The sequence below is a fragment of the Marmota monax genome, unplaced genomic scaffold (genome assembly GCF_021218885.2).
Source record: "Marmota monax isolate L192 unplaced genomic scaffold, Marmota_monax_Labrador192_F-V1.1 WCK01_AAM20220418_F8-fsc00084, whole genome shotgun sequence".
In the NCBI taxonomy this organism is placed as follows: domain Eukaryota; kingdom Metazoa; phylum Chordata; class Mammalia; order Rodentia; family Sciuridae; genus Marmota; species Marmota monax.
Genome location: NW_026694575.1, coordinates 2,305,328 through 2,322,339, shown reverse-complemented (window position 1 = coordinate 2,322,339; position 17,012 = coordinate 2,305,328). Strand labels below are relative to the sequence as shown.

Here is a 17,012-nt window from a genome sequence, read left to right as displayed (position 1 = left end):
TGTGAAAAACCATCTCCGTATTCCCCAAACTGGAGCACCATCATTATCATTAATATTTCATGAAACTGCATTAAATGAGACAATATTCAATATTTAACTATCTAATCCTACAGTAATTTATATTAGAAAATACCAACCATGTGAGAATTCAGCCAGTCAGATTATTTTATTGGATGAACCTCTGTCATTATTAATAACACTTCAGTATCTCATATTTTTTTCAGCACAGAATGTAACATTCAAGGACTGAAAGTGATTTTGTTTCTAATTAATTCTGAAAATCCTTGGAAGAGAGTGATGGGAGGATAAATATATTAATTTAGAATTGAAGAATTAAAAGCTGAGTCTTCAGATGCGGAAGTTTTCCTAGAGATGTGGATCACTGGTGTGGGCCCACACCTAATTCCGTTGACTAATAATTCAGCATGAGGAAGATGAGTTTGAACCTCAGAGAGTCTAAATTACAGGAAAAAGAAATGTAGTTGTTTTATTCCTTTCTAGTACGATACTTACTTGCATTGCCAAGTTGTAAGGATATTTATAAACTCCATTTGATCTATTATCCAGAGTCCCTATTGTTGATTTATTTTCAGGCAGTTCCTAGGCCATGAGAGGGTCTCTTTGCTTACTTAAACAGACCTCCTCTACCTTCTTTTAGAGCATTTGCAAAGTCTTGTCTATTAGACATAAGCCAAAGTCCATACACTCTGGGTAAATTACATTTAACTTCAGAACGAGCAGAGTTCAAGTGATTTGGGGAGAATAACAAAAAGAATTCTACAGGATAAACATATTTGAGTTTGTCTAAAATCAAAAGCTTTGGGCTTTATACCTTTATAATCAGAAATGTCTTCTGACTCATTTTAAGCAAAAGAGGTTCTCCTGGCTACTAACCTTTCAAAAACATACTTGGAGGGGCTTAGAATACATTTCCTTAGACCCTCAGGTCATGCCGTATACAGAGAATAATGGTAAATATTGCTAGGGATTTTCATAGGTATCTTTAATCAACTGAATTTTCCCTTTTTTTCTAGTTTGAAGGAATACCATCATTTTTATCTTATGAAATATCAGTATTTGTCTTTCGTTACAAAATATGAAAGCATCAGACTCAATTCCAAGACTTTTTAGTAAAAAGAGTGTGAACACTGCATTAAGTCGGAATAATGGACATGGCAGACTAGAACTTTGGACAGCTAGAGACATGCAGAAGCACAGAGCACGTTTCTTCCAGGTGTGAGACACAGCCACATTTTTGGGGTGACATTGATAGTAGTGACAGTGAATAGAGTGAGGGATGGGGGGACTCTCACTGGAACCCGCATTCAGTGACTGAAGCAGAAGATAGTTTCATATCGTGCCTGGTGATGCTGGGAGACTTTGAAACACAGTACTTTGCCTTATAAGGGAAAACATGACCTGATTACCAAATCAAAAATAATTTATATTGTGCTTTTATTCTGTGTTGGTTAATTCTATGAAGTGTTGGAAAATAAATGAAGACATCCTGCAATACTGTGAGGTGCAAAAAGGCATTCTCTTATCCATAAATACTTCACGTCCAGGAGGACCCGGCAGGCAGCTATAACAGATCTCATAAAGCCTTAGAAATCCACACACCCAATAGGAAGGGGCAAGATTCAACACTGAAATGAGGAGGACATTGGCCAAGGATCTCCCTACTTTTCTCAGTCATGGCTTCTCTAACTCAGACCCACAAGAATCAGAAGATGGAAAAGAAATGGTGATGGTGTGCCTATGACTTTCTAGAAATGAGGTATGCACATCTTGAAACTCACAGGCAGAAATAGCATTAATCAAGAGTTCAGCCGGTAATATCTAAAGTCAGCTGATGGCCAGAAGTTCAAGAGCTATTACCCAGGGTTGTGGGAAGGGTGGGCACCTCTCAGAACTCTCCTTTGCTATCAAGTTGCAGAGCTAACCACCTCCTACTTTTCAAGAATGTTAACCTCCCCACAAATGACTGCTAAAAGATGAATTTAATGGTATGAACAAGTTTTTTGGGAAAAAAAAAAAAAAAAACTCCCTCAGAAAACATTTTCATCCATGGCATTTGGGGAATGCTTTAAAATGTTTCTTCTCTTTTCAATTCCAATCATTTTGCGAAAATCCCCTTCTTTAAAAATAAATAAATCATAAATTGATTCATTGCTTGTGAAAAATGTAAATTGACAGCTTTGGGGCGTGGACGCATTTATCCTTTCACTGATTAAATTTACTCAGGCAATAGGCACATCCTAAAGCTGTCCAGCAGCAGAATTTGTTCTTATTCTGAAACTCAGATGTTAGCAGTGACCTGACTCCTCTTGGCAGGGATACACAGTTTAATCCTGCCCCTCTGGCTTTACCCTTTACTTAATACATGTCTTTATTAGATATCTGAATTTAAAAAAAAATGAATAAAAGGAAAGAAAGCTGAGAAGTGAAAATTCTGACCTCGCCTAAAGCTATGTTTTTCTCAGAGAAAATACATTTGGAGTTCCAGGGCAAAGCTATTAAACACATACGCACACCCCAAAACAAAACATAAAAAAAAAACCTTCCATGCTTCTATAATTAAAATATTATTTTGTACATGCACAAACACACAAACAATAGTACTTTTGCCTATAGACTATAAGCTTCTAGAGCAGAGAGGAGTCATCCACATATACACACACCCCCAAACCATGTGTGATTCTGTATACACCCCATGGGGGCTTAATAAACACTTATGAATTGACTGACAAGAGAAAAACCAAGAAATAACAACCTTCAGGGTAGCCGTAACACAATTTTAACTTGAAAATTGCTCAGGAATAGACTTCACAATCTATGGGAACATACACAAATCATATAAAAAGCACTGGTGCCCCTCATATACCTCGAGTGGCCTTAGGGAATAGCTTAGTGAAAAATCACTGTTGTAGGAAGGAGAGTTCAGGCTCTCTATCTATTTACTGTTTGGCTTCTGCAGTGAATCCAGCTGTGAGCAACATTCATTCTATAATAAAAGTTATTACAGAAAAACTTTTAAAATACAGATTAGAAGAAATACAAAAATTTGCTCCTCTTTAATATTTTCTTGCTAAGATTACAATGCAGAACCGTCATTCCCTTTCAATTTTCCAGATTCCTGTTGTCATTTTAATTTCTATGTAGCTAAAGCTAGCAAAAGTCTAATCTACAATGCTTAGTTTCTTTGATAGTAACTTCTTCAAATAATTAGCAATAGATCTTAATTTACCCAGTGTTTTCTGTAAATTAAAGCATTAATTGTGCATCATAATTCTGAAAACATATTGTATTTAGTATTTTCTAGAAGAGGGTGTCTTAATATTTCAGGCGCAAAGTGGCTTGCTTTCTTCTCTGAAGTTCATATACACTTTCTATCCTGGGGGTCTGAATGGAACTTGTATATAATTCAGTAGACCCTGAAACTGAAGAATTGTATAAATAAGATGACACTTTTGTTAGCAATTTGGTCTTGCCACATCTCCTTTAAAGGGTGGTTGTTACAATTATTATCTATTTTGAAGAACAATTTCCAACCTGATGAATTTCCAAAAGTGTACCATTAGAGCAAGCAGAAAAAACACATACAGTAAACTGTACTCAGGATTGGCCCCATCGCACTGAGAAGGGGTAAAACAAGAGGAGAAAACCAATTTTGCCTGTGGCCAGGAATTGTTTTAAATAAAAACACACAAGATAAACGTTTGTGTTTATCTTTTTACCATCAAGGGCCAAATTACTGCTTTAGCACTGCCGGTGCTGCGGTTTGCTCACTTAAGTTATCCACAAGGAACAATGAAACTGTGCAAACAGCATCATGCTTACCACCTTATCTCTCAGGCCTATTCTGCATATCCCACCCTACTCTCTTTTCACCTTTCTCCCACCTCACAGCTGAGGGTGGTCTTGCTCCATGGCTTCCTTGTGTCATTTGAGTTCATTTTCCAATGTGTACCTTTGAACATCTAAATCATTGTGTGTTTCAAAGAGTACCTTACATTTCCTATAGCACACCAGTTGCTTAGGAGAATCTGATAACTCCTAGTATTTTCCAGATTTTTCTATCCAAGCCAAACACACCTCATTTCTGTTTGTTTGTTTTTGTTTTTGAGTAATGTGTTTAGTTTTAGATCCTCACCTGAATAAAAATAAGAAAGAAAAACTTTGTTGTTGGTCTCTCCCCCCTACTTTCTCTCTCCCCTGTTTTCTCAGCAGCCACCCATGGATTGTGAGAAGTGAAGATTGATCATTTCTCCACACTCATCCACGGCCCTCTCTGTGGCCATGTGTAAATTTGCCAATGGATAATTAAGCAACAGACACATTCAATAAATATAATAAATAAATTTGATTTTTCCCCTTAGTAATTGGTTTCATCTGACTGAGTCTGATTGTGTATGGGGATATATAAACAGGATTAGAGAGGAGAAAAATTAGATGCTGGGTCACACAAAGTATAGAGCCCTAGCTCCTGTGAAATGTTTCTGTAATAATTATGTTATTATACTTAGGGTTAACATATACAGAAGCAGTCTGTGCCTTCTCAAGACATTTCAGTAAGGTTAAAAATAAAACTGGTGGCATGATCATTACTGTAAGGGAACGGTAGCGGACTACAGAATACATTTTCCTCTCCTCTGCAACCTCCTCCTACTCACCCAGACTGCCCTTCCCTTGTACCTCTGTGACATCCAGGCTAGCTGGGCCAACCTTGACTTAAGCCTCCAGTTCCAGGGTTTGCATTACCCTAGGCCACATACACAGAAATAAGTTAGGTATACTAGAAAGTAGAGAACCAGGAGATGTTGGTATACAGTCACTGCCAGAGCAAATCCTAAATTGATGTTAAATTAAATCACCTTTCTAACACACTGTAGACAAAGAGAAAAAGCTTTATCTTATATTAAGAAAGAAAAAGAAATCCATGTATATTCCCATTTACTTTCTGAGATAACATTTTGGCATCAAATGACTTTTACCATAGTGCTCTTAGCATAGCACAATGCTTGGTTGGTCTTGGATATTCAAAAACTTCTTACTGAAGGAGTTTAATAAATAAATACTGAAATAAACTTTCCTGTAGCTTTAATTTACCTGTTTCTTCTAAGTAATTTCTATTGAAATGTGTAGTATATACACACTTACATTTGGAATGATTTTAGAAAAAAAAAATCACAGGATCAGAAAGACTGCTGCAATGAATTCTCTATTAATGAATGTGATTTTAGCTCTATGAGTATTTACTATTTGGATATCCATATGCACAGATATTACTCTCTTCTTAATGGTTTAGCTTCATTCTTAGAAATTATCTAGAAACCTAACTTGGCTACTTACAACATTTACAATGAAATTTTGAAGTGGCTTTTGAAAAAAAATCATGCTATAAATGCAGCAAGCAATTTCTACAATTTTCTGAAATGGTTATTTTACATTATTCAATGTTTTTCAACCTCTGCCAGAATAATCTCTATCTAAAAGCATATATCTTTTATCTACATATGCCCGTATTCTTCTAATTGAAACAGGAGACAGAGCAAAATGTGGAGTATCAGTTAAGCCCTAAGCAATAATAAAAAATATAGTTAGACATAAGCTTTTTCTAAAAGAATCTTCTATAGGATTATTCTCCCTAAAGATTTAAAATCAGTATATTATCATTATTATTGATTTCATCTTTATCACATGAATTATATTTTCCAGTCTTAGTCTTTGTCTCTAAGAGGTATATTAAAGATTGAGGAACCTACATAAATAAATAAATGATTTATTCTTTTGAATTCAATTATATACAAGTTCTTATTTTAGAGGCCCATATTCCCCTTCATATAAGTTAAAAATAAAAATAAATATTTTACATGGGTCAAATGAACAGAAATGAATAAAATGTCTAATATTTCTTAAAACAAGTCTAAGCTTACATATAGCTAAATAATTTATCATCAGAGCAATTAAAGAGACTGCCTTTTGGAAAGCTGAGCTCCAAACTTCTGTAGACCCAAATCACATTCCAGAAAACATAAATTAATGTCATGAGAAGAATAAGTGAACTGAAAAAAATCTAACTTTATATTTTATGTTTCAAAAACCTTTGGCAGAAATGAATGAAAGACAAGAAAGTTGGAACTGGGCAGAGTCCATAGGTCACCTAAGCAGGGGAGCAGGGGAGCAGGGGAGGCAAGCCTCCTCTCCAAGAATTACAGCTAAGTCCCCACAAATCTCAACTTCAAAGAACCCACCTCTCTTCCCAAACATGCACTATTAAATATCCTCAGGACAGACCTGTTTCTGTAGCACCCAGTATAAGTATCCTGGCAGAAGCCATACAGTGCTGAAAAGATGAGGGATGCTGTCAATCATTCCATCAGAATCAAAGATCAATTCATATTTTTCAGGAAGAAAAAAATCTTTACTGGAGAATACAGATTTTACTTTAACATGTTAGCTGCATTATTTTGTTTCAATTTCTCTTTATTAAACTCACAGAATTAAAAAACACCTAACTCTCTTTTCACAGAGTACAGCTGAAAAGCACATAACCATACTTTTTCCCTGATAATTCTTTTTGCCTACAAGACTCATAAATCTACACATTGGTGGACCAATGAAAGTATTTCAGCAAATACAAAGGAACTTGATTTGCAAACTGTTTCTCAAGATGCTTCATCATTTTTTTTCCATTAAGAATTGATAAAAATGATACAATGTTTCAAGTTCAGATTCACATTGTACTGTCCAATATATTAAATAGACTGGGCAGCCAGTAACATGGATTTTAGGAAAGACATTGTATACCTCTTTAACTTTATGAAATCTTTTGGAAATATGAGCAGGACCAGATATATCACTCTACTTTTGAATACTCTTAGCCCAAACAAAATAACTCTGTTAAGCAGTGGTTTGTCTTTGTTAGGTAGAAAACAACCTGAGATAATAAAATATACACAGTAGTGAATAATGTGAATGTTCCCCTCATAAAGCAAAACAGAAGACAGAAAATACAAAGAACACTTTGATGAAGCTGTTATTTGCTCTGAACATAAAAGAATCATATAACATTACTGATGGTTTCACAAAATTTTAAGAGTGGTATTATCTAATTAGAAAAAGTATTTCATTTAGGTTCCCTTTCACTGAGAACATATCAAAAACAGCTCTTCTGTCTCTCCAAAGTAGGTCTTGCAGTGCTAAGGGTTATGAATCTGTTGAATGTACTGAGAGTACAGAATGGAGGATTACTCCTTGTGAACACATCAGGGCTACTAGGAATCAGCAGTTCAAAGAATAAAACTGTTGCTTCACACAAAGTAATGAGAGACAAAAACATAATGCTTTTCACACAGCCATATTTGAGGTGAGAAGCTCCACACTTAGTTTTAACTCTCCAAATCTCACTTTCAGTGTAAGTTTTAGCTATCAGGTGGGGAGAGATAACAAGGCCCTTGGAAATGACCTTGACCATATTTCACCAAAAATCACTCCTCAAAATCAGCCTGCACAGAAGAGAGCACAATGAAAAAGCTAGCCCATACACGTACTCCTTAAAAGCATATATATATATATATATATATATATATATATATATATATATATATATATTTCAAAGTTCCTTGCAGCTACACAATGAAAAAAAGTAGCAATCAATTTGAAAAATATTTGGTAGTTCTAGCATGATCAACACTTCATACATGCAGAAAAACCTCCATTCCTATCAAAATGAAGATAGGAACTCTTACAATACAGGCAAAGTGACTGTCAAGTTCCATGAATCCCCAGACTCAGACATCTGTCTTTCTGAATAGCCTTCTCCCCCAGAAGTTCCCTTCTCCCCAGCAGGCTTGATGGCATGCTTTGTAAAAGCTAAAGAGCAACAGGAAGTCCAATTGGAAAGTAAGCTACCTAATTTACCAATAAGCCTATCAAGATGATGATATTATTTTGATATATTAGCCTGAAGTCAGCACTAGGCACAAATGTTAACATGAAATTAGTTAAGATTTAATACTAAAAAAAATAATCATCATCAAACCACCAACAAACCAACAAGCAATAAACACCCTATCACACAGAATCACGTTAGGAGTAACACAAATCTGATTATTTGAATAGTAATCTAGCCTGGTATTACATCTAAAACATAGATATATTTAATATTTGAACACCAATTATCAGAGCTTTCTCTGAAGTTGCCAGGAAACAGAAGCAGAAAGAGGGGTGGGTACAAAACCAACCAACCTTAGTAGGAAAGACCACGTTCTTTACATCAATGTACTCTTGATCTTCACGTCTAGTGAAGACACTGAAACTGAAGCTAAACTTGAGGTTTCATAAATAAATTCATGCTTTGAATATATTATATAACAATTAGAAAGCTTGCCCCACAGGCCCAACAAAATAAGCCTTAGCCTAGTCAGCTATCTCTTCTGCTCATGTACTTGGAACATGCCGGAGGAATAATTCAGCTGCTCCATATGGGGTATATTGCTTTCTGGTCTTGGTCCTAGAATGAGATAATCATGATGCTTTCGTGCCGTGGGTTCTTAGGATTAGAGTGTACTCTATGAATTCATTTTTCTTAATTACCCACACAAATTTTTCACTTAAAAAACCCTTGTGACTCTAATGAATGGAAGTTGAGATTTTCCCCCCAACTTGATCAAAATGGTCAATGCCAGGGTCTGTGAAAATATTTTTTAAATAGCAATATTTCCATCTCAAGGGACTCAACAATAAGCCAAGATTTCATTCTAAAGAAAATGCCCTAGTTTGATCAGTAGACTACAAAAGGAGAAATAAGCTTTAGATCTCAGGGATCCTGTCCACAATTTTTGTCAACACGGGGCAGCCAGAACAGGTGAATTTGCATGGTGTTTTAAGGTAAGTTATCTTTTGTATATAAGACAGTCTGACTAGTTGAATGAGGTTGTTTTATTTTTCAGTCCTGAACAGGCTATATTTCCTCTCCCAGTTCTTCCAATATCAGTTAAGTTTGCATTAAAACAAAGTTTAACACTATTATTGCAAACCACGCTCTATACCTACTCTGGGATGCAGCTACCATATAGCAGAAGGAAGCTTCTTTTAATAACAATATTTTTCCTCTGCAAAACACATGTACCTCAGAGTATCACTGAGCTGGATATTCTCACCTGAGCTGAAACTCTAAGCTCCTCAAGATGACAACACATGAACTGAGACTGCAACCTGCAGGGTCTCCCTGCCCACACTTAAGCTGCCATATATAGTTCGTTTTCCTATAGCTTAGCAGAAATTTTACAACTCTAAACTGATCTCTTTCTAAGTTACTGATTTGCCTTTACTTACTGGCCCTTCAGTTATCTTTCTGAACCAGAACTGAAAACTTAGCAAGGAGAAAAAGCAAAACATATGAGACATGGTAACTACCCAGAAATTTCCAAAGAACTTAAATGATAGAAATGCATTAAAGAAGGATTGTATATTAATTTTTAAATAATATTTAAAACAAATTCTTGTAGCAAGTGTTACAGAGTAAGTTCTGTTTTTTTTTTTTTTTTTTTTTTTTTTAAGAAGAGTTAGTCTGATCTGCATGCACTATGCTGGCTATTTAAAATAATTTTACTTCTTGTGTATGGTGGAAATGCCCCCCCCCACCCCAATTGACAAAATGCCACTTCAAGTAAGATCTAAGAGAGGGCTGGTTTGAGGTTACAAATTGCCTTATGGCTCACAATTTTGAATAAAACAATACCAGCAATCTCCCTCTTTCTCTATAGCCCTAAATTTATTATTAAGTAAATTTAGCAATGGCTCAGTCACTGGAGAACAGGACAGTAGATGATGCACTAAACCACTTATATGTTTATTATCTTTGCAAGCAACGTGAATAGTGGTATCTATTATTGCTTCCTGCAAATCTGCAGCAACGTGATGCAAAACAGCATTTTTAAGAAATTCTCTTTTGGAATGCAAATGATTCTTCCTGCAATTTTGAATATTTTAGCCTGCATGTACCATACAGTAGTTCTGGAATCACTGGCATCTGTCATGCTGTCAAAACTGAGTCAAAATGCATTGTAATCCTGGAAAACGATAACCTTAAACATCAATGCAATGTTAAAATGCATCCTAAAAAAAAAAAAAAAAAATCCCTATAATTGTGATGAACCTTAGAGAGAAACCGGCAGTCCTTCTGCAGGGAAATAACAATCTACTCTACCGATCTTTCCCCTCCCCCTCCCAAACTCATGCAACTAATGATGACCTCCCGAAGTGCCGAATTTTAATGTTCCAGCATTCATCTGAGGATGAAGAAAGAAAGAAAAAAAATACATAGAAAACCATGAAACAAGTTGCAAACTGCACAAACGCAAGGAGAGGGAGAAAGAACTGCAGCTGATTCAGGAGCGATTGCAGAATGAGGAGCAACAGAAAGGAAACAGGGAAGAAAGAAAAGGGAGAAAAAAAAAGCCTTAAGCATTAAAGAGTAAGAAGTGAAAAACATTTACCAGCAGCTCGGTCAGTAGCTTCGCTCCCTGACAACATCTACATAGAGAGATAACTTAGCCTAGAGTCTTCGGTCCCAGCTCGCTTTGGAGCAAAATTCCTTCACTTCGAGGGGGCAACACACACCCTCAAGAAAGAGAGAGAGGGAGAGAAGGGGAAAAAATAATCCCAATGACCAAGACAGGCTCCCCCCCTCCCTCTTACCCGCCCCCCGGACTCCCCAAACGGTGCTCTCGCTTCTGCACAGTTCTGCTGGCTGTGCCGCTGAGCTGCCGCCGCCACTGCCGATGTTGCCTCGGTGGCGGCTGCTGCTGCTTGCTGCTGCTGCTGCTGCTGCTGCTGCTACTTCGGAAACGATTAGGAGGAGGACGCCCAAGCACGACCTGAGCCTGCGAGCCACCCAGGACCAATGTGCAACCTGCTCTGGAATCAGACCCATAACACACGCACGCACACCCAGTGGCTCCTGCACGCGAGCCCTCGCGCGCACACACGCGCCCGCCCGCGCGCCGCACACACACACGCGCACACACATATGCACACACGCGCGCGCGCACACACACACATATAAACACACACACACACATACACATCTAGGGAGCGCCGCGCGCCGCCAGCCCGCCCGCCCGCACTGTCCCTGAATGGGGAGTGCGAGCCAATCCCCGGCCCCAAGCGCGCGCACAGGCCCTGGCCGCCTGGGCTGGGTGGTGGCGCTGGGGCTGCAGCTGCTGAGGCTGCGGGGTGCGGAGCCAGGGAGGGGCTCACGACTGTGAAAGAGGGGCGCTAGGGGCACGTGCACCCCTTTGTCTGCAGAGAAAACCCCAATCGGGCGTTTCCAAGACCAGACACTGAGCGCTCAAACCCGGGACCTCCAGAGTTCAGTTTGGCTCTAGAGCCGTCCCGGGAAAGCTCGGTTCCCTGGAAGCACGCACCAAGGGTTCAGCTCTGCGAAACCCGATGCACCACGGTTGCACCCGGGCTGTGCAAACTGGGGAGCACCCGCAGCGGACGTGTCCTGCGGACGACCCAAGCCTGCCCCTGCTCGCGAGCATGCCCAGTGCTCGGCTGGACCCAGATTGCTCCTTCCAGGGTGAGGAACGCAAAGCGAGGCAGAGGCGGGTAGAGCCCGGGGAAGGCAGAGATTTCAGAGTCTTCAACAACTGCAGAGATGCCTCACCTAGACTGCCGGATGGTAGCCTAAACCTGCACCCCTGGGTGCGGTAATAGGGAAGCTAGGCTTCCAGATCTCCCAGAGGAGTTGTTTTTCTTCCTTTCATAAAGGGAATTCCAAAAGAAAGCAATTTTCGGCCCAGGAAAAGCTGATTCAGTTGCAAGGTAATTGACAAAAAAAATCCAGCAGGACCTGGCGGTTGTAACACCAGCAGCTAAACATATAGCTTGCTTACCATGTGCAGGTTCTGTGGTATGTGATATTCTTGAATTATTTGATTTTCTCCTGTCCAAACATTATATGATTAACCCTATAAACCGAGACCTGAGAATACCGTGCCAATTCCCAGGTGATTACACCCAAAGCCTCCCTGACTAGGAATCTCTTAGCCCTTGAAGACAGAATGCAGTAACTTGAGGAGCCCCAGGCACTTACAGCAAGAGAAAGGTCTGATGGATGTTTAGGGACAACATCCTCTGTCCCTCAAGCTGTAGGAGGCTGGTCTTCAGACCTTGAAAAACTGCATGCCTCAAAAATTGGCCAGTGTCAAAATAGTAATACTACCACTTATCTCTTGACTGCATATTCTGAGTTTTCTCCCACTCTACACAGGAAGACTGAGATTGAGATGTGTTGTTACTTCCCAGAGAGGATAGGGCCTGGATGACGGTGTGGCTTGTCTTAATCTAAAGTCCATGCTATTTTTGCTAAAATATGTTTTTGCTAAAATATCTTCTTTTAATTGCAATTGAATAAAGCTGTGACATGATAAGGGCATAGCAGTTATTTTTAATTTCATTCAACAAATGCATTGATTTTCTACCAGCATTTGCTTCCTTCAAGGCACTGTCTTAGAGGTGACAGAAGATGACAGATACCATCCCTGTATTCTTTAAGCTTATATTCAAGCAAGAAGGAGATCATATGCTTCTGATGCTAATGAGGAACATTTGTGGAGCACCAGTAGGAGAGCATTTCCCTCCTACTTTCATGGAGTTAGCTCCTATTTATCCCATATTCACTTGCCAGCCTCAGTTCTTTGGGGAAGCTACCTGTGATCTCTCTGGCCTGGTCAAATCTCTCTTATTGTAGGTTTCCAAGGCATCATGTAACTTTTTAAAATTTGTTATATATTCATTCTTCCATTTGTGTTGTTATTTACCTAGTTTTTGAGCTATGTGGAGGCAGGAATGTTTCTATTTTTATATTCCATTATCCTCTTGAACTTGACAAATAAACTCACTCTCATTCTGTGTCTCCCTTACACCTGCCCCACCACAGCTTTTTCAAATAGGAATAGTAATTCTTTATGGTAGGATCTGTTTTTATTCCTATTTAACAGATAAATAAGATGTGGCTAAGTGGTTTTAAGTAGCTGGTGCAAAGCCACACATCTGGGTGCATGGCAGAGAAGGGGTCCACCTCAGGTCTGATGCCGAAGTCCACAAGAATAACCTCCAGGCCACACCACCTCACTCATGTTTCCTAGTATCTAATCAGACTTAAATGAAAGGGCTTATAGGAAAGAAAGTGGACCCATGCTGGGGGTGGCATTTTGAGGGAATATAGAGATTAACAACCCACTATAGTAAGAAGTACTAAGACAAAGACACGCAATAGGATTTTGTAATTGATTTTGATCACCCACCTGGGAAATTGTTCAGATCTTGGCTCATTTTAACCTTACGAACAATTCATTTAGGTAGGTACTATTATCCCCATTTCATTGAGAAGTGAACTGAGATCCCCAACAAGCCCAAATCCAATAGATGTAAACTCCAGGGGTCAGTGATCTATCTATCTATCTATCTATCTATCTATCTATCTATCTTCCATTTTATTCAAAAGGATCTGGCAGATATTAAACTCACTCTCTGCTCCTCTCTCTGCCTTTCTTCAAAACACACACACACACACATACCCCTTGCCCAAGGTCCTATACCTAGTAAGTAGCAGAGCTGGGAACCTAGGTCTGTCTGACTTCAGAGTTTCAAAGACATTGGGACTGGGGGACAGTGCTCAGAGTGGCATTTGCAGCCTTACCATGCTGTGCTGTGGTGTCTGGAGCTCTACCTGTGACTGCCAAAAGGAAGAACCCCCACAGTGCTTTTTCTTTCTCATTAGATCTTATAAGGAACCTGATATTCAGAGACTTAAAGTGGTTTTGCCAAGGTCGCAACCAGTGTCATAATGCAGAGCTGGGTTTTAAGTGTAGGACTCTCCCACTGCAGACTGGTTCAGGAGGTCATGAGTGACAGAGGAATATCCAGGATTTTTAGACGTTCTGGCTTGGGGGACACCAGGGAGTCCTAACTCAGAGTAGAAATGCTTCAGGGAACCATGGAAACCATGTGTACCCCCTTCTCACCTGTTACCATTCCTTGAGGGTCCTCCTTTGTCAGGCCCTTTCCTTTGCCTTCTCAGGCCTAACCTTGAACCCAGAGCCTTGCTGCCCTGCAAGTTCTTAGCTTAGTGCCTAGCTTGGTGCAGCAACAGCAGTGACAACAAACCACGGGAAAATAAAAACTGCATTTTGTACAGGTTCGACTCTGGCAGAATGCTAGGCATGCTCAGTGACAAGAGAAGGCTTTGATTACAAATAGGGAAGCTTTGGTTAAATACATTTCCATCTTCGAGTATTATTACTCTGTAAGAGACTGGCATGTAGTCCGTTATTGGCATGTACTTTGTATAGGAAAAGATAGCTTATGAGTCTTGGTTCTGTAACTGAAGGAGAGAAATCTTATACAATATTTTACATGATAATCATATTGTGCAGATTCCTCCCCTGCACAAATCAGGTCTGTAAGAATGTAATGCTTATATATGAAAGAAATATCTCCATCCCTGGCATTTCCCTGCTCTGTCCTCCCTATAGATACTCACATAGAGCATCCACAAATTGTATCCTTTCTATTTACATACCTCACAGCTATGGACATATGCATCCGGTTACAAATATATACCAGCATGTAATGGTGGATTTGTCTCCTGTAATTGTTTGGCTATTAGCTGGATTCTCCATTGAAATATGAGAAAAGTGGAATTGCTAAGAAAGCTTAAATATTAGCTCCTCCTTCCTTCTTGTTCAGCATAAATTTATTCCCAAAATTTATTTCAAAAAGCGGAAAGGTCCCCATGATTCTTGAAAACCCTTCCTGTGTATGTGAGGTTGTTTTTTTTTGACACAGAGCAGCAGACTCTTCCATTTGTATTGTGAATAACCCATTAAGAAAGCCACAAAGGGCAAGGATGTCTCCAAGGAAGACTTTGCTGAAAACTTGAAGTGTTAGGTGGTAGTATACTGTGTTACCAGTATGTGGACTTTTAAGCCTTTGACAAATCACTTGACACTTTCTAGTGCTAAACAGCTTACTATAGATTGTCACAGTTATTCCCCACAGCAACATTCTGAGGCAAGATCATTACAATCCCCATTTTATAGATGAGAATACAGAGGGTTTGGGAGAGAAAACCATTCACATTCAAGTCTCAGGAACAGTGAATAACTGAACTGGGATGTAAGCCCGGGCCTGACTGATGCTAAAGTCTACATTCTGCTGCAATCTCCCTTTGAACTTGGAGACAGGTATAAGTGGGATGGGGTGATGTCATGGCTTATTTGTATTTGGCGTGCACAGCATTTTATATAGAGTAACATCTCTCTTCACTAGAACTTAAACTCAGTTTGGACAGCCCATATATAGGATCATTTTTTGGTTTATTTGGCAAACTAAAAAACTGATGTACCTGCAGCTTGGTGGGTAGGACTCATCAAAACAGTCAAAGTATCACTATAGCAAAGGCTTCTGAGTCCCCACTGATGTGCCTTTATTCCTTTTGCTTTAAAATAACATTGCAGTATAGTCGTCAACCACTTCCCAGGTAACTCATTACTAAAAGACACTTGTATACACTTCCTAGAGTCCTTTACAGAGTATATATCTTAGCATATTCTCACTTTTACAAGGATGGGAAATTTAGGGGTAAAAACCAACTGAGTATTTTTAAATTACTGCAGCTCTCTTGATGTGTGTTTCCAACATATTAATTAAACTTTAGAAGACTCACTAGATGCTGTGAATCCCTGCTTTTAGGAGAGGTCAGGGACAACTCTTCAAAACATGATCCCAAACAACTAGACTGATTTCTGGACCCTTAACCCAATCAGTGAACTAATCCCCTGATAGGGATTAACTGAGTGGTAATTGGGGGCTGGTGGCAGGTGGGCATTGTGGGTATGCATTTGTGGTATATGTTTTATCCTTGTTGAACAGAGCTCTATCTTTCTCTCTCTGCTTCCTGTAACCATGTTCACAGCTGCTTTCCTCTACTGTGATGTTTAGCCTCACTTCAAACCCCAGGAATGCAGCCAGCCTTCTATGGACTGAGACCTCTGAAACCATGAACCCCAGATATACTTTCCTCCTTTAACAGTTCTTGTCAGGTTTTTTTGGTCACAGCAATGAAAAAGCTGACTAACTCAGACTAGCATTTCCATTTTTGCATGGGATATCTTGTATAGGAAAAGATAGCTGATGAATATTGGTTCTGTAACTTAAGGATAGAAATCCTGTATGATATTTTATATGATAATCATTTGTCTTTCCAGAAATCGGTCAGGTATGAGAAAAATGATGTCTAAGCAGCTCATGCAAATGTAATAGTATCTGAATTTAAATTCTGAAAACCCCTCACACATTGGCTCAGAACCTATGTATTTTAATTTTATATAGTATTTTAACAAGTCTGAATTTACAAGCCCACAGGGAATTGGGAAACAAGAGGTAAACTGCCATTATTAGAAAATAAATAATAGCAAGAAAGAGAGACTTATAAAAAAATAAAAGAGTTGAAAAAGTTTAAATTTTCCATAAAATATTTGAAAGGCTTATGTAATGTGCAGAAAAAGTCTCCCATAACACATTTCAACAAAACTTGTGGATATCTTTGGATTACAATACTGCAGAATATCAAATGATGTTAACAATGTCAACTTTGAACTGATACTTCAATTGCTATGTAATGTTAGGAAAGGAAAGACTGGATTCCTCAATCTATTACCCAGGCTCCCTATGTTATGGCCTAGAAGTTGCATGTATCTCTCCTCCCCTGAACACTCCAATGCATTTTATCAATAGGGATTGCATGGAGAAGAGTCTTAAGAGGGATTTTGTGGCCATTATCAATGTGATTGGCATTGTTTTGAATGAAGTAGTAATTAATTAGCAATGACTACTGCTTGTTAGGACCCAATATAGAGCTGGGAATAACATGTATTTCCCAAACATAGGGCCAGGTTGCATCTCCTAAATTAGATCTAGTCTATCCTTCCTCCACC

General features: G+C 38.9%; 1 protein-coding gene across 10 annotated transcripts in view; it reads right to left on the bottom strand.

The window, feature by feature from the left end:
* Positions 1-17,012, bottom strand: part of Tenm2 (teneurin transmembrane protein 2) — a 1,244,871-nt gene that overhangs the window by 1,153,062 nt on the left and 74,797 nt on the right. For 9 of the 10 annotated variants that reach the window (XM_058571809.1, XM_058571811.1, XM_058571812.1 and 6 more), the window contains exon 1: positions 10,503-10,688. The exons of the other annotated variant lie outside the window; for it this stretch is intronic. The gene's annotated coding sequence lies outside the window, so the exon portion shown is untranslated. Of the gene's footprint in view, positions 1-10,502; positions 10,689-17,012 lie in introns of those variants that run through there. 10 annotated transcript variants of the gene reach the window in all.